The sequence below is a fragment of the Bubalus kerabau genome, chromosome 3 (assembly GCF_029407905.1).
Source record: "Bubalus kerabau isolate K-KA32 ecotype Philippines breed swamp buffalo chromosome 3, PCC_UOA_SB_1v2, whole genome shotgun sequence".
NCBI lineage: Eukaryota > Metazoa > Chordata > Mammalia > Artiodactyla > Bovidae > Bubalus > Bubalus kerabau.
Window position 1 is genome coordinate 166,559,258 of NC_073626.1, and position 18,950 is coordinate 166,578,207.

The window sequence follows — 18,950 nt, forward strand, 5'->3', positions numbered from 1 at the left end:
TAATTTTGGTAATTCAGAAACCAGAATACCAGAACAATGTAATTCTTTTAAGATCTCTGTGACCTCCTTTTTAATATAGAGGTCTAGAAATTGAAAAATTAAATGATTTTGTCAGGATGGAACAAGAAGTCAATATTAGAGCATGGAAGTACAGCCATATTCTGCAAGTCTTGATCTATTAATCAACTGAGACCCAGCTCAGCTGTCTAAAAGAGGCAAAAGAATAAAGATTCAGTTTGGGGGCTTTATAGGCTTAGAAGAGAATACACATATAGTTCAACTATAGAAACTGGAGATGGTGTGCTATTTAATACTTGCTCACCACTGAAACACTTGAATATTATAACAAATTCTGCCTAAAGTGCAATCTGAGATACTTGTTCCAGAATTATCTATCTGGTTAGAAGTTTTATGCCTTTCCAAAGTTTAATGTGAATGATGGGTATGTAGTCACATACAGGCCCAAATCCCAAGACAGCAATTATATGCAATTTAACAAAAAAAAAACAGTTAATTATTGTAGGTTATAGAAAAGACAAAATTAAAAGAGCTCTGAAATTAGAAAGTTACACCTATCAAAAGTATGAGCTTGTCTATCATTTCTTTGGAAATTCTGGAATATGATTTAATTCACTATTCAAGTCACAACTGAAATAACCTATTTTATTTTCTTTTATTTTTAAACTTTACATAATTGTATTAGTTTTGCCAAATATCAAAATGAATCTGCCACAGGTATACATGTGTTCCCCATGAAATAACCTATTTTAAAGCCAAACCAGTCAGTTATCTTTAGAAATGGGTAAATAAGTATCAACTGTGTGTGGCTTGGATATCTCAGGGAGCTGTATCACATGACACAGCTGGGGGCAGACACAACTCAAACTGGATGACCCTGTGGGTAAATCAACTGACTTATCAAGTGATTAACCACTTACAGAAATATCCTTCTATATTAAATGTTTACTACCATCAGAGTAAACTTTGGCTTCTGTTGGTACACTGCTGCAGTAACAGGTTTGGGTATTTTATTCCCAACCACACTACAAGGGATCCTGAGTAAGAACCACCAAATCTGACCCATATATTGTTGGTGACCTCTGTTTTCTCTGCCATGATGGTTTGGAAGTTGACAAGATCAGCTAAGGCTTGTTTGCCTGCTGGTGAGGTAGTATAATAGGGAAGAACCTTTGTATTCTATTAAAAGTTAATCACTATAAGCTTAAGTTACACATAATGGCCCATCTCTGGGAACCCTGCTTCCCAGGTAATGGAAGCATTAAACTAAAATAACTTCGTTTAGCTCACAGGAAATATCCCGACCAGGCCCACCTGTGAATGACTGTGCTGCTGCTAAGTCACTTCAATCGTGTCTGACTCTGTGTGACCCCATAGATGGCAGCCCACCAGGCTCCCCTGTCCCTGGGATTCTCCAGGCAAGAACACTGGAGTGGGTTGCCATTTCCTTCTCCAATGCATGAAAGTGAAAAGTGAAAGTGAAGTTGCTCAGTCGTGTCCAACTCTTAGCGACCCCATGGACTGCAGCCCACCAGGCTTCTCCACCCATGGGATTCTCCAGGCAAGAGTACTGGAATGGGGTGCCATTGACTTCTCCATGAATGACTGTAGGAAGGAAGAAATTATGGCTCAATGATAAAGAATCTGCCTGCAATTCAGAAGACCCAGGAGGCACAGGTCTAATCCCTGGGTCCAGATGATCCCTTGGAGAAGGAAATGGCAACCCCACTTACAGTATTCTTGTGGGAGATGGGGGTTGGGGGAGGGGATGGGGGGTTCAAAGAGTCATACGCTACCGAGCACTCACTCACTCTGGAGGCTAACCAGAGCCAGGAAATGTTTGACTTTACTCCATCCCCTTTTAGTATAAAAGAAGCCTGAATTCTAACTCAGGTGAAACAGTTCTTTGGGACACCTGTCTACCATCTTCTCCATTTGTGCTTTCCAAATTAAGTTGCTATTCCATGCCCCAACAACTCATCTCTAAATTTATTGGCCTGTCTCCCGAAGTCCAAGTAGGATGAGCTTGGACTCGGTAACAGTAGTGGAGGTTGTTAAGTCTCTAGCATTTAAGCATAAACACACTTTGCTTATAACCACAGTTAGAGAAGACAGGCTACTTAAGGCAAGGCCAGCGTGAAGAAAAAGAGAATGAGCCGGGCAGTCAGGCAAAGAAAAGGAAATTTATTAAAGGGAAACAAAAGGATGAGTGGCCCTTGAGAAGAACCAGCAGCCCACCCTTCTGATGGATCCCTCTTATCCCCGTAGATGGGAAACTGGGTCCCCTGAAGGGGGATGGTTAGTTTATCTTTAGCCTGCAACTGGAGTCTGGCAGTAAGGGAATCTTTAGAGAGCTGGAGGGTAGGGTGGTCACGTAGTCTTGGGAAAGTAAATGCTGGCAGTGAAAATAGGATGTTGCTTGAGCAGTGTGGTCAGTTTCATGGGTCACTGTGACTTTATCTTTTGTTTGCCAGGTTAACACAATGAGCCGCTTTAACAATGAGTCCCCACGCAGACCCTATCACTTAATATATGCCTGACTATGAGGCCAAAATAAAAATTTTAGAGAGTATTGAGACTTTTCCCCATGTTTTCACTTTAAACATTTTCATGAAAGTGAACAAAAAGACCTTTTTGTTAATAGTGACACATCAATGCAGGCAGCAGGAAGCAGGAAGAGCTATCATTTCTCAAGTCTCATTTTGAGTGTGTCTTCCCATCATGGGCACTGGATGTGAATCCCAGATTCTCTCCCATCACGAATGGTCTTTCCTTATGCACTCTGCACGCAGTACCAGGGCAGTTGACTTATCAGCCTGACTCCAAGGGTAGCTCTTAACTGAAAGAGATAAGCTGGCATTTCTTCACTGTTTTCTAAGAATTTACAAAATCCATGGTTAATTGTGTGGAGGGTATTTTCTAGTCTTTCTGGTTTGCCTACATCATCCAGATAAAGCCAATATGAGCTTGAATTTCCTAAGTTATAAAGGAGTCAAATAACAATTACCATTGAGCTGTTTTTCAGTAGAGTTTTCTATGAGCCTAAAGGAAGTCTGTTGTTTGCATTCAGGTTGCTTTTATTTTATTTTATTTTTTTTTTTTTTTTTTTTTGTTGTTGTTTTTTTTTTTTTTTTTTTAATTTTATTTTATTTTTAAACTTTACATAACTGTATTAGATTTGCCAAATATCAAAATGAATCCGCCACAGGTATACATGTGTTCCCCATCCTGAACCCTCCTCCCTCCTCCCTCCCCATTCCATCCCTCTGGGTCGTCCCAGTGCACCAGCCCCAAGCATCCAGTATCGTGCCTCAAACCTGGACTGGCAACTCATTTCATACATGATATTTACATGTTTCAATGCCATTCTCCCAAATCTTCCCACCCTCTCCCTCTCCCACAGAGTCCATAAGACTGTTCTATACATCAGTGTCTCTTTTGCTGTCTCGTACACAGGGTTATTGTTACCATCTTTCTAAATTCCATATATATGCGTTAGTATACTGTATTGGTGTTTTTCTTTCTGGCTTACTTCACTCTGTATAATAGGCTCCAGTTTCATCCACCTCATTAGAACTGATTCAAATGTATTCTTTTTAATGGCTGAATAATACTCCATTGTGTATATGTACCACAGCTTTCTTATCCATTCATCTGCTGATGGACATCTAGGTTGCTTCCATGTCCTGGCTATTATAAACAGTGCTGCGATGAACATTGGGGTACTCGTGTCTCTTTCCCTTCTGGTTTTCTCAGTGTGTATGCCCAGCAGTGGGATTGCTGGATCATAAGGCATGTCTATTTCCAGTTTTTTAAGGAATCTCCACACTGTTCTCCATAGTGGCTGCACTAGTTTGCATTCCCACCAACAGTGTAAGAGGGTTCCCTTTTCTCCACACCCTCTCCAGCATTTATTACTTGTAGACTTTTGGATCGCAGCCATTCTGACTGGTGTGAAATGGTACCTCATAGTGGTTTTGATTTGCATTTCTCTGATAATGAGTGATGTTGAGCATCTTTTCATGTGTTTGTTAGCCATCTTTATGTCTTCTTTGGAGAAATGTCTATTTAGTTCTTTGGCCCATTTTTTGATTGGGTCATTTATTTTTCTGGAGTTGAGCTGTAGGAGTTGCTTGTATATTCTCGAGATTAGTTGTTTGTCAGTTGCTTCATTTGCTATTATCTTCTCCCATTCTGAAGGCTGTCTTTTCACCTTGCTAATAGTTTCCTTTGATGTGCAGAAGCTTTTAAGGTTAATTAGGTCCCATTTGTTTATTTTTGCTTTTATTTCCAATATTCTGGGAGGTGGGTCATAGAGGATCCTGCTGTGATGTATGTCAGAGAGTGTTTTGCCTAATAATGAGAAAACAGAAAGAGAAATTAAGGAAACAATTCCATTCACCATTGCAACGGAAAGAATAAAATACTTAGGAATATATCTACCTAAAGAATCTAAAGACCTATATATAGAAAACTATAAAACACTGGTGAAAGAAATCAAAGAGGACACTAACAGATGGAGAAATATACCATGTTCATGGATTGGAAGAATCAATGTAGTGAAAATGAGTATACTACCCAAAGCAATCTATAGATTCAATGCAATCCCTATCAAGCTACCAACAGCATTCTTCACAGAGCTAGAACAAATAATTTCACAATTTGTAGGGAAAAACAAAAAACCTCGAATAGCCAAAGCGATCTTGAGAAAGAAGAATGGAACTGGAGGAATCAACCTACCTGACTTCAGGCTCTACTACAAAGCCACAGTTATCAAGACAGTATGGTACTGGCACAAAGACAGAAATATAGATCAATGGAACAAAATAGAAAGCCCAGAGATAAATCCACGCACATATGGACACCTTATCTTCGACAAAGGAGGCAAGAATATACAATGGATTAAAGACAATCTCTTTAACAAGTGGTGCTGGGAACTCTGGTCAACCACTTGTAAAAGAATGAAACTAGAACACTTTCTAACACCATACACAAAAATAAACTCAAAATGGATTAAAGATCTAAACGTAAGACCAGAAACTATAAAACTCCTAGAGGAGAACATAGGCAAAACACTCTCTGACATACATCAGGTTGCTTTTAATCCTCAACATCAGAAGAAATAAGTTCACCTTCCATTTGCTATTTTATAATACCCCAAGTATCTGAATACACATACCAAAAAAGTGTGCTAAAGACATAAAGAAACAATTCACAAAGAAGAAATACAGATGATCAATGAATGTATGAAAAAAATTTAGCCCTACCAATAGTCATAAAAACACAAATACAGTGATTTTTTTTTTTTTTTTGGCCACACTTATTGTAACATATGTGGGATCCTAGTTCCCTGACCAGGAATTGAACACGTGCCCCCCTGCAGTGAAAGCATGGAGTCTTAACCACTGGACCACCTTTCCTATCAAACTGTCAAATATTTTATTTCAATAATAATATTTAATGTTGGCAAGAGCTAGATGAAGCAAACACATTTGCACTTTATTGGAGAGAATAAAGTAGAAAAACATTTCTGGGGAACATATTGGCCACTTATATCAAGGGCTCTTCAGAAGGTAGAAGAGTTTTTGACTCAGTTGTTTCTCTCCTAGGGTCTGTACCAGGGAGTGCTGGCTTGTGCTTGTGCTTAGTCGCTCAGTTGTGTCAGATTCTTTGCCACCCCATGGCAAAGAATACAGCCCAATACACCATGGACTGTAGCCCATCAGGCTCCTCTACCCATGGAATTTTCCAAGCAAGAATACTGGAGTGAGTTGTCATTTTCCTACTCCAGGGCATCTTTCTAGCCCAGGGATCAAACCAACATCTCTTGCGTCTCCTGCATTGGCAGGCAGATTCTTTACCACTGGTGCCACCTGGGAAGTCCAACAGGGAGCACTAGGTGGACCCAAATATCCATTCTCCCCTTCTCTTAGAAAAGAAAATTCAACTATAGCTCATAGAATTGAGGCTACTTTTCCAACAACAACAACATCATTAAAGGAAAAATAGTATATAAAACTTAAAACACAATTTGACTCTGTGTGGAGAAAAAAAACTATATAATGTTGACCTACAGCAAATAGACTGCCAGTAAAATAATGGGCTTTTGGGGGATCAGCAAAGAGTTACAGCTCGGAGTCTGCAACCATGGTGAGCCACATGAAAGTCCTTAGCAAAAAACAAGAGAATTATTTTACAGTGGAAAAAGTTGGGAAGGCAATAGTAAACAAAGATCCCATGGATGGATTGGGAGATTAGGATTGACATATAATATACTACTGTGTGTAAAATAGCTAGCTAGTAGGAAGCTGCTGCATACTAGAGGGAACTCTGCTCAGTGCTGTCTGGTGACTTAGATGGGGCTCAAGAAGAAGGGGATATACGTGCACATATAGCTACTTCACTTCATTGTACAATAAAACTAACACAACATTGTAAGGCAATTACTCTCCAATAAAAACTTCTTTAAAAACAAGTCCATGGCTTTTTATTGGCTGATTTATAACTCTCTCTCATTCACTGAGTTATTTTTCTCTTAACTTTTATTTTGAAATAATTTTAGACTTAATAGAAGAATCACGAAGATAGTACAGTGTTTCCATATATATAGCTTTCATCCCATCTCCCCCAATTTTAGTGTCTTATATAACCATAGTACAGTTGACAAAACTAAGAAACTAATATTGATGCAATACTGTTAGCTAAGCTACAGGCTCTGTATGGATGCCTTTTTTCTGTTCCAGAATCCAGTCTAGGCCATCACCTGGTGTTTAGTCCTCATCTCCTTAGTCTTCTCTAATCTGTGACAGTTCTTCAGTCTCCTCTTGTCCTGCATGACCTTGACACTTTTGAGGAATACTGGTTGGGCATTTCTTAGGCTATTTGAATGTGGCTGATGATTTCTTGTGATTAGATGAGGTGGTAGATTTGGGGAAGTTTATCAGAATGACAAGGAGCCCTTCTCATCCTATCGTGTCAGGGCATTGGTGAGATCAACATGTCTTATTGCTGGTGATGCTAACTTTCATCGCTTGGCCCTACAGAGTCACTACTTTTCCCTTTCCATACCCTTGAATTAGATGGGACTCGACGACGGAGCCTGGTGGGCTACCATCTATGGGGTCGCACAGAGCTGGACACGACTGAAGCGACTTAGCAGCAGCAGCACAGAGCCCACCTCACACTCAAGGGGACAGGAGATAAGCTCACCCTCCTGGAAGAAGGCCTGTCAAAGAACTTGTATTAATAGGTATGTGTTAAAGCCACCATGGTAATTAGTCAGTATTTGAAGGGAGATATTTCAAGGGAAATATCCTATTTCTTCTTAAACTTTCCCCATGAATTTTAGCATTTATCAGTGGATTTTGCCTTCAGCAATGATTATCGCAATGCTCTAATGGTGATTTTTCTATTTCCCTCTCTCCTCCATTTATTAATTGGAATTCTTCTGTAAGGAAGTGTCAGCCTTTCCCTTCATTCATATATTTATTTAATCATTTATTTATATCAGGATGGAATCATGAATATGTATTTTCTTCTTTGGGTTAAAATTCAAGACAGTTATTATTTATTTTGTTGCTGAAAATATCTTAGTTTGTTCATTGAGAGCTCTTTCAGTTGGCATCTGTGACTTTTTAATATGATCTCAACCTTTGGTTTTGGTTTTGGTTTTGCTGTTGTATTTCTCTTTTTTTTTTTTTTCCTTCCAAACAGGAAATACATTCGTTGAGTTCTTGCCAAGGATAAGAACTCCCCCTTCTAGTTTCTCAACACCCTTCAAAGTGAGGTTTTTATATATATTAATATATATGGCTCAGGCCCACAAGACTGCCCTTCATTTCAGATGCTAATTGTAAGCCCAGGTTGTCACCTGTACTTCTGTCTGATTGGCTGTAAATCAGAGGTTCCCATGTCCATACTCCTGATTCAACTAGTTTGCTAGAGTGGCTCACAGAACTGACATTTTATTTGCTAGATTATCAGTTTACTATAAAAAAATATGACTCAGGAACAGACAGATGGAAGAGATGCATAGGGTAAGATATGGGGTAAGAGCATGGAGCTTCCATGACATTTCCGGGTGCACCATTCACACCAAATCTCATGTGCTCACCAACTCAGAAGCTCTCCAAACCCTGTCCTTTTGGGGGTTTATGGAGGCTTCTTTACACAGTCATGCTTGATTAAATCATTGGCCATTGATGACAGATCCAGCCTCCAGCCCCTCACCCTTTCCAGGAGGTCAGGACTGAAATGTGGGACTGAAAATTCCAACCTTTAATCACATGGTTTGTTCTTCAGGCAACAAGCCCCAATCCTTAGTTATATCCATAAGTCCCTTTATCAGCATAACAAAAGATATCTTTTGGTCATTTAGCAGATTCCAAGGGTTTTAGGAGTTCTGTGCCAGAAATGGGGATGAAAATCAAATATATATTTCTTATTATAAATTACAACATCTCAGTCAGATCAGGAATAACATTTTCTTCTTTCTTTATAATCTTCTTTAATCTTTTCCCCCCAAGATACCAATTTTAAAAATCAGGAAAAGAAACATTAGAAAGTGAAAGTGAAGTCGCTCAGTCGTGTCCGACTCTTTGTGACCCCATGGACTGTAGCCTACCAGGCTCCTCCCTCCATGGGATTCTCCAGGCAAGAGTACTGGAATGGGCTGCCATTTCCTCCTCCAGGGGATCTTCCTGACCCAGGGATCAAACCCAGGTCTCCCACATTCCAGGCAGACACTTTAACCGCTGAGCCACCAGGGAAGCATTAAAAACACCACTAAAATCAAGGGACCCTATTATGTGATTCATAAATGTTATGAGTTAATACAGTCAGAATCCCTATATTATATAGTAATCATTTACCATTACAGTAGGACAAATAATAGTTTATGGTATAGTAATGCATGCTAAATCTTCTTTAAAAATTGTTTTAAAAATTATTATGGCAAAAATAAATAGTGATTTTCTTATCACTATTTATGCTATGCTATGCTATGCTAAGTCACTTCGGTCGTGTCCGACTCTGTGTGACCCCATAGATGGCAGCCCACCAGGCTCCCGTCCCTGGGATTCTCCAGGCAAGCACACTGGAGTGGGTTGCCATTTCCTTCTCCAGTGCATGAAAGTGAAATGTGAAAGTGAAGTCGCTCAGTCGTGTCCGACTCTTAGCGACCCCATGGACTGCAGCCTACCAGGCTCCTCCATCCATGGGATTTTCCAGGCAAGAGTACTGGAGTGGGGTGCCATTGCCTTCTCCATTATCACTATCACCCTTCATCACTATCAGCCTTCATCAGTTTTCATTCATGATAGAGCAAAATCCTGAATACATGATGAGGAGGGGGTGTCACACTGATAGCAACTAGGGTTCTTGGCTTTCCCTAATCAATAGAAATTGACTACAGGCCAGACAAGAAATTCAGGCAAGCCTTCATTGGGACTCCTATGGTCACAAGATGGAGTGAACACAAGTAAGAGGTTCCTATGCTAAGTGGGATGAGTGTGGAGTGTGCCCAGTGGTCGGGCCAGAGGGGTGGCTTGGGCAGGTTTGCCCACCCCTTTGGTGGTGTTGAGTGCAGGGGACATGGGCAGGACCCTGCTTTTGCTCATGACACCCTGTTTTTGCACCCAGATCTTCAGAAGTGGCAGTTGGGCTTTTTGGTCTTTTTGTATCTTGTTGTCCAGAATTTGCCCCAACTGCACATGCACCGTTATTTTCAGTTTCTTATAGTTTCTTTGTATTTTATAGCTAGCACTGCAGCACTGCAACAAGGGTTCCAGCTCCCAGCCTATCTCAGTGCTCCTCTGCAAAGGAGACGGCTCCTTCTGCAAAGTCACACTTGCTGCTGCTGCTAAGTCACTTCAGTCGTGTCCGACTCTGCGTGACCCCATAGATGGCAGCCCACCAGGCTCCCCCGTCCCTGGGATTCTCCAGGCAAGCACACTGGAGTGGGTTGCCGTTTCCTTCTCCAATGCATGAAAGTGAAAAGTGAAAGTGAAGTCGCTCAGTCATGTCTGACTCTTAGCGACCCCATGAGAAGCACAATTCAACAACTCATAGCAATTAAAATAGAAATCTCTTCTTAGTAGGTAAACCTCAAAGCATATTAATGAGTATAAAATCATGACTCACCTTTTTTCCTTTCTGTTCTTTCTCATCCTATTGAGGAAACTCTCTCAAGACAAACCTTCATACTCCCTTCTTAGCCCTAATTCAAGGACCTTGTTTTCTCCACAGCCCCCCTCCAATTTTTATTTATGTGGCCCAATCTAATCTCTTTCCCAGCGAATAGGATGGTCTCCTCTTCAGTGATTAGTGGGTAGTGTGGGCATGAGTGAGGAAGGGACCTGACAAATAAAGGATTTTCTGTAGCAAACAGGGAAGGAAGGAGTGCTGTAAACACTGAAGGGATATAAGTTTTATCCCAGCAAAGAGCAACTCCACCCCAAAACAATTGATTGAATCTCCTTGATGTATTACAGGTTAATTGAATTGAGTCAATGATTGTTCCTGACTTCCTCAATACAAGCTGTGAATTTGATCAATAGAATTAGCACCTCTCTTTTTCAAGTGTTTCAGAATCATACAGAAGATCTAATCGTGAAACTTGATGAATATCAATATTCCAACAACACCCACACACAAATCACCGTTTCTCATAAAGAAAGGTAGAACTCATGAAATTAACAGACTGTCACCACATCATAAAAAGTCGATGACTTAGAATTCTAAAATCACACTATTTAGAATTTAGAAACAGATCTCTGCTATTAACATAAACTTATTAATACTCTTTTTACTGTTAAAGGGTACCAAGAACTATGACTCTTATAATAAAGATATCATTTTGCTGACATGAATCGAACTCTTGGGGTAGTTAAAAGCAATGCATGCTCCTTTTAAAATGAGAGGAAAGCTTGTTCATCCAATTTTCAACACTTTTAAAAAAAAACTTTTAGGAACACTTTATACTTCATTTTGTTTGGTTGGTTTCAAATAATGATAATAATTACAAATAAGTTTTTTTTAAAAACCACACTTTTCCATTGCACAATATGCAATAACATGAGGTGGGAAGAATAAGACGTTGAAGAACAACCAGGTCTTTCATTCTGCCCTGGTGGTACCACTGTAAACTGAAACTTTACATTACACTTAACAATGACAAACTGTTTTTAATAAAATGGTCACTACTGCCTCTGAGTGGTGGTTATTTTAAGAGTTTAAATTTCGTTAATTTCAAGTCCTTTTAGACTACTAAGAGAGAATTTTGAGACCAGAAGGGTATATATCTTTTTAAGTTTAAATTTCGAACATGAGATTATGGCTTAATGACATGAAGAGTATATTTCATTTAGAGCAAGAGAGTACAAAAAGCTCATAAATGTATGCAGTTGGCAGGCTTTGTCCATAAAATCTATGTTCCACAAGGAAGCAGAGAGCTCCCATGTCTCAGCATTTTTTTATCCAGGTAACTCACCTCGACATCTGTATTTTGCTGGCAACACTGTCACTTCCAGTCATTAGATGTACTGGGCCACCACATTTATAGAAGTCATCGTCTATTAAATGCCTCTGTGTGTGACAAGAAAAACATTATTTTTAAATCATCAATGCATTACAATCAGGATGTGTCTTTTTGCTGTTTATAACAACACAGTGGTAGCACAATTTAGTTTGTGAAAAATAAAAATTTGGATGATGGTTCTGAAGGTTGATATAAGCAAGTGACATTGAGCTGTTCCTACAAACTGTACATACTTTTTGACGACTCACTGTCAACAATATAGTTTGCTCAAATCAGACCCAAAGCAATTAGCATATCAGATTTGAGACTATATGATGTTGAAAGGTGTTTATACCATTGTTTCCACTATGAAAAGAATCAAATGCACACACAAAAAAGATATAAATGGCAACTCATTTTTTGAGGAAAATAGAAAACACTAAAAACCCAAATAATGGAGAGAGTTGGGAACTTTGGGAAGAACTGGCAAAGCACAATTTCTCCAAAGTGATGAAATATCCATGGGAAAGCCTCGAGTGTGATACAAAAAGATTTCTGAGCATGGGCTGGGCTGGGAGATACAGAAGCCTACTTGAAACCCAGTTGACAACATAGAGTGAAACAGGTAAGAGCAGTAATAAATAAATGAGACTCCAACCCAGTAATTTAGACAAACATAAATAAAGTGACAAACATAAATAAACATAAATAAATAAAGGCAAACCATTCAATATCACAGTAATCCAAGTCTATGCCCCAACCAGTAATGCTGAAGAAGCTGAAGTTGAACGGTTCAATGAAGACCTACAAGACCTTTTAGAACTAACACCCAAAAAAGATGTCTTTTTCATTATAGGGGATTGGAATGCAAAAGTAGGAAGTCAAGAAACACCTGGAGTAACAGGCAAATTTGGCCTTGGAATATGGAATGAAGCAGAGCAAAGGCTAATAGAATTTTGCCAAGAGAATGCACTGGTCATAGAAAACACCCTCTTCCAACAACACAAGAGAAGACTCTACACATGGACATCACCAGATGGTCAACACCAAAATCAGATTGATTATATTCTTTGCAGCCAAAGATGGAGAAGCTCTATACAGTCAGCAAAAACAAGACTGGGAGCTGACTGTGGCTCAGATCATGAGTTCCTTATTGCCAAATTCAGACTTAAATTGAAGAAAGTAGGGAAAACCACTAGACCATTCAGGTATGAACTAAATCAAATCCCTTATGATTATACAGTGGAAGTGAGAAATAGATTTAAGGGACTAGATCTGATAGATAGAGTGCCTGATGAACTATGGAATGAGGTTCATGACATTGTACAGGAGACAGGGATCAAGACCATCCCCATGGAAAGAAATGCAAAACAGCAAAATGGCTGTCTGAGGAGGCCTTACAAATAGCTGTGAAAACAAGAGAAGGGAAAAGCAAAGGAGAAAAGGAAAGATATAAGCATCTGAATGCAGAGTTCCAAAGAATAACAAGAATAGATAAGAAAGCCTTCCTTAGCGATCAATGCAAAGAAATAGAGGAAAACAACAGAATGGGAAAGACTAGAGATCTCTTCAAGAAAATTAGAGATACCGAGGGAATATTTCATGCAAAGATGGGCTCAATAAAGGACAGAAATGGTATGGACCTAACAGAAGCAGAAGATATTAAGAAGAGGTGGCAAGAATACACAGAACTGTACAAAAAAGATCTTCATGACCCAGATAATCACGAGGGTGTGTCACTCACCTTGAGCCAGACATCCTGGAATGTGAAGTCAAGTGGGCCTTAGACAGCATCACTACGAACAAAGCTAGTGGAGGTGATGGCATTCCAGTTGAGCTATTTCAAATCCTGAAAAATAATGCTATGAAAGTGCTGCACTCAATATGCCAGCAAATTTGGAAAACTCAGCAGTGGCCACAGGACTGGAAAAGGTCAGTTTTCATTCCAATCCCAAAGAAAGGCAATGCCAAAGAATGCTCAAACTACCTCACAATTGCACTCATCTCACACGCTAGTAAAGTAATGCTTAAAATTCTCCAAGCCAGGCTTCAGCAATACATAAACTGTGAACTTCCAGATGTTCAAGATGGTTTTAGAAAAGGCAGAGGGACCAGAGATCAAATTGCCAACATCCACTGGATCATGGAAAAAGCAAGAGAGTTCCAGAAAAACATCGATTTCTGCTTTATTGACTATGCCAAAGCCTTTGACTGTGTGGATCACAATAAACTGTGGGAAATTCTGAAAGATTTGGGAACACCAGATCACCTGACCTGCCTCTTGAGAAACATGTATGCAGGTCAGGAAGCAACAGTTAGAACTGGACATGGAACAACAGACTGGTTCCAAATAGGAAAAGGAGTATGTCAAGGCTGTATATTGTCACCCTGCTTATTTAACTTCTATGCAGAGTACATCATGAGAAACACTGGGCTGGAAGAAGCACAAGCTGGAATCAAGATTGCCAGGATAAATATCAATAACCTCAGATATGCAGATGACACCACCCTTATGGCAGAAAGTGAAGAGGAACTAAAAAGCCTCTTGATGAAAGTGAAAGAGGAGAGTGAAAAAGTTGGCTTAAAGCTCAACATTCAGAAAACAAAGATTATGGCATCCGGTACCACCACTTCATGGGAAATAGATGGGGAAACAGTGGAAACAGTGTCAGACTTTATTTTTTGGGGGCTCCAAAATCACTGCAGATGGTGACTGCAGCCATGAAATGAAAAGATGCTTACTCCTTGGAAGGAAAGTTATGACCAACCTAGATAGCTTATTGAAAAGCAAAGACATTACTTTGCCAACAAAGATTCGTCTAGTCAAGGCTATGGTTTTTCCAGTGGTCATGTATAGATGTGAGAGTTGGACTGTAAAGAAAGCTGAATTGATGCTTTTGAACTATGGTGTTGGAGAAGACTCTTGAGAGTCCGTTGGACTGCAAGGAGATCCAACCGGTCCATTCTGAAGGAGATCAGCCCTGGATTTCTTTGGAAGGAATGATGCTAAAGCTGAAACTCTAGTACTTTGGCCACCTCATGCGAAGAGTTGACTCATTGGAAAAGACTCTGATGCTGGGAGGGATTGGGGGCAAGAGGAAAAGGGGACGACGGAGGATGAGATGGCTGGATGGCATCACCAACTCGACAGACGTGAGTTTGAGTGAACTCCAGGAGATGGTGATGGACAGGGAGGCCTGGTGTGCTGCGATTCATGGGATCGCAAAGAGTCGGACATGACTGAGCAACTGAACTGAACTGAACTGAAAATAAAGTGAATCTAAGAAAAGTCCAAAAGAAATAGGAAAGAAAAAGCAGAAATCACTGAGATTGAAGCATGATCGAACTAGAAGAATAAACCAATAGCTTGTTCTTTAGAAGCAAAATGAAAATTAAGAAAATCCAGATAAGCCTTTATCTAATCTAGTAGTTCTCATCATGGGCAATTTTGCCCCACCCTGACCCCAACAGGAAGCCCAGGTGGCCAGTGGTAAAGAACCTGCCTGCCACAATGCAGGAGACACAAGAGAAGCAGTTTCCATTGCCGGGTCGAGAAGATCCCCTGAAGTAGGAAATGGCACCCTACTCCAGGATTCATGCCTAGAAAATTCCACGGACAGAAGAGCCTGGTGGGCCCTCGGGGTTGGAAGGAGTCGGACATGACCAGGCACTATCCACACCCCAACAGACATTTTGGTTGTCACTTCAGTGAGTCAAGTTCAAGGATGGATAGTAATATGCAATTTATGAAAAAAAAACTAACTGTTCACTAGCAACAGAGAAATGTAGATTAAAACAACCCTGACAACTCACAGATATAGAGAACAAACTAGCTATTACCAGTGGGGAGAAGGAAAGGGGAAGAGAAATATAGGGGTAGGGCATGGCACCCCACTCCAGTACTCTTGCCTGGAAAATCCTATGGATGGAGGAGCCTGGTAGGCTGCAGTCCATGGGGTCGCTAAGAGTAGGACACGACTAAGCGATTTCACTTTGACTTTTCACTTTCATGCATTGGAGAAGGAAATGGCAACCCACTCCAGTGTTCTTGCCTGGAGAATCCCAGGGACGGGGGAGCCTGGTGGGCTGCCGTCTATGGGGTTGCACAGAATCGGACACGACTGAAGTGACTCAGCAGCATCAGGGCATTAAGAGATACAAACTATTAGCTATAAAATGTGCTACAGTGGTACATTGTACAGCCCAGGGAATATAGCCAATATTTTGTAATAACTATGAATATAGTGTGGAGCTTCCCAGGTGGTGCAGTGGTAAAGAATCCACCTGCCAATGCAGGAGAAGCTAGAGATGCAGGTTCAATCCCTGGGTCAGGAAGAGCCTCTGGAGTAGAAAATGAAAATCTGCTCCAGTATTCTTGCCTGGGAAATCCCATGGACAGAGAAGCCTGGTGGGCTACAGTCCATGGGGTCTCAAAGAGTTGGACACAACCAAGCACACATGTACATTCATACACACACACACACACACACACACGAATGTAGTATAACCTTTAAAATTCCGTATCACTATACTGGACACTTATACAATATTGGACATAAATTTTATTTCAATAACATTTTAAATGAAAATAATAAAAATTAAAGAAAACCATGAGATACTATCTTTACCCACCAGATTATAAAAATCCCGAATTTTGATTAAATCTTTCATTGGCTGGGATGTGGAAAAATAAGAACCTTATGAGCTGCTGGTAGGACCATAGCTTGTATGACCTTTTGGATAACAGTCTGGCAAGATTTTGTGAAACACAGAATCGTACACCTTCAGACACAGCTTTTCTACTCCTGAATCTATTTCCCAGAAAAATTCTCCTAAAGATTCCCAAGAGACCATGTGCTCATGGGCGGAGTACAGTGTTGGAGCTTCTAGGAGTGAGAGATCATGAAGGTGTCTATCAAAATGGAAACAGATGGAACGTCCCTGGTCAGGGAACTAAGATTTCATGTGTCGCAGGGCAACTAAACATGTGTGGCAACTAGAGAAAGTCTGTGCACTGAAACGAAGACCCAGCACAGCCAAACAAACATTTTAAAAAACAGGAACAGATGAGTAAACTGCTCACCACACATACAGAAGAAAGGAGGTAGGAAGGAACTAGATGTACATACAGCAACATGGACAGATCTCAAAAGCCACATGTTCAATGAAAAAAGAAAGTAAGGAACAGAACTGATTTAGGGCATGATACCATTTAATTTGGGCTTTCCAGGTGGTTCAGTGGTAAAGAATCTGCCTACCAATGCAGGAGACCAGGTTCAATCCCTGGGTCAGGAAGATCCCCTGGAGAAGGAAATGGTAACTCACTCCAGTTTTCTTGCCTGGAGAATCCCATGGACAGAGGAGCCTGGCAGGCTACAGTTCAAGGGGTTGCAAAAGGTGTCAGACACAACTTAGCAACTGAGTATGCATGCACGCACCATTTAAGTACGTTTTCTAAAACAGAAAGTAGTACATGTTTCTTATGAACACACGTATAAAGAAACTTATAAAGTCATTTGAAAAGGTATATAGTAAATACACCAGACATAAGGAGGGAAATAAGCTTAGGAACTAGGACTGAAGAAAGAGGAAAATAAATTACTAAGAGAGAGATTGCAACATAAAATAATGGTGATTATATGCTATGAAATTAGGAGTCTGATCTGCTCAATTCTATTCATCCAAAAAATCTCCATGATCATAACTTGGAATTGAAAGAGGAACAAACCAAAAGCCAAAAGAAATCATTTAATATTTTCCCCCAAAGGAAATGTGGGCACACAAGCTCAACAGAATGGCAGGTAAGCACAGCAATTTTCCATGGATGTTAGCCATAGAATAAGTTTATGAAAGAATATTTTGTGGCTGTGGCAGAGGAGAAATAGAATTCAGAATTACGTGATTGCAACTACACAAAAGGAAAAAAATCATGAGAGCACAGGGAAACAGAAACAGTTATATAAGGAAGGAGAATTAGGATTAAAATTCCTGTAATAAAAAAACATTAAAATATTTTTGGAAATAAGAGTCTACTCTATAGTGTAGGGAACTCTACTCAGTGCTCTTTTAATGACCGAAATGGGAAAAGAATCTGAAAGAGAGTGGATATATGAACATGTGTAATTGATTCACTTGGCTGAACAGCAGAAGGTAACACAATATTGTAAATCAATCATATTCTGATTAAATTTTTAAAAATTAATATCCCAAATTCAAAAAAGAAGAGAAGATAATAACAGAATATACAAATAGATATCAAGGATAAGAACCACATTACAACTGGCCTCCTTGGAAGTCAAATATTTATTCTGGCTTCTTCATTTGTTTTTAAAATTATAGTAAAATGGTGGTCTTCTACCACATACCCTAGGCAAAGCCTTCAAGGACCAAAGGCCTAGACACTGAAAAAGACCTCAGAAGAGATGGAGAGAAATTCCACGTGTTGACATCTGTTAGGTGCAGCTATGGGAGTATCCATGACATTATTTTCTGTATTCTTTTGCATGTTTGATATGTTTCATAATTAAAAGTAAGAGCAAATCAGTGAGATAAGATGCAAAATGCTAGCTCAGGACTTTGCCTGAGGAGGTTTGCAGAAAACTTTGGTTCCCTTCCCCATCTGCTTCTGTGGCTCCCTAACCTTTGTGGCACCTGCCGTGACGTACCCCCCTGTCACCAATCTGCCCTGCTTATGGCTTTGCACCTGTTGCCAGACTTACCCACTGCTGCTGCTGCTGCTGCTAAGTCGCTTCAGTCATGTCTGACTCTGTGCAACCCCATAGATGGCAGCCCACCAGGCTCCCCCGTCCCTGGGATTCTCCAGGCAAGAACACTGGAGTGGGTTGCCATTTCCTTCTCCAATGCATGAAAGTGAAAAGTGAAAGGGAAGTCGCTCAGTCGTGTCTGACTCTTTGCGACCCCATGGACTGCAGCCTACCATGCTCCTCTGTTCATGGGACTTTCCAGGCAAGAGTACTGGAGTGGATTGCCATTGCCTTCTCCAGACTTACCCACTACCATAGCTTAAATGCTCAAACTTTTGCTGGAGCCGCTGGTCCTTTTCGTCCTTCTCAGTGGATGATGGAGCAGACCCATCCGTCTGGGGAGGAAACTCTGGGCAAAAGAACAGAAAAGAAGCAGCAGCTGGGACAGCAGCCACCCCAAAGCTCAGTCCTGGTTGTCCCACTCTGGGCACAGGGCTGGTCTGGCTGCTCCATCTACTGCCCTGATACAGGCCTCCCAGACATTGGCACTTTGTCCTTGGCCCTGGGATCTACTTGACGTCAGCGACTTAAGATGCCTCTAACCACCACCCTGTGACACAAGGGACATTATAGTAAAAAAAAAGAGTCTAAATGCAGGGGAGGGTGACCTCTAGAACTTTACCACCAGCAAGAGCCAAAGTTGCCTAGTAGTG

At 40.5% G+C, this 18,950-nt stretch overlaps 1 long non-coding RNA gene across 1 annotated transcript; it reads right to left on the reverse strand.

Moving 5' to 3' along the window:
- Positions 1–2,261: 2,261 nt before the first annotated feature.
- Positions 2,262–18,649, reverse strand: LOC129647860 (uncharacterized). The gene is made up of 3 exons (XR_008712545.1): positions 18,544–18,649; positions 11,507–11,601; positions 2,262–2,857 (listed from the first exon to the last, which is right to left on the reverse strand). It is a non-coding gene; the product is annotated as an uncharacterized LOC129647860 (long non-coding RNA).
- Positions 18,650–18,950: the final 301 nt, after the last annotated feature.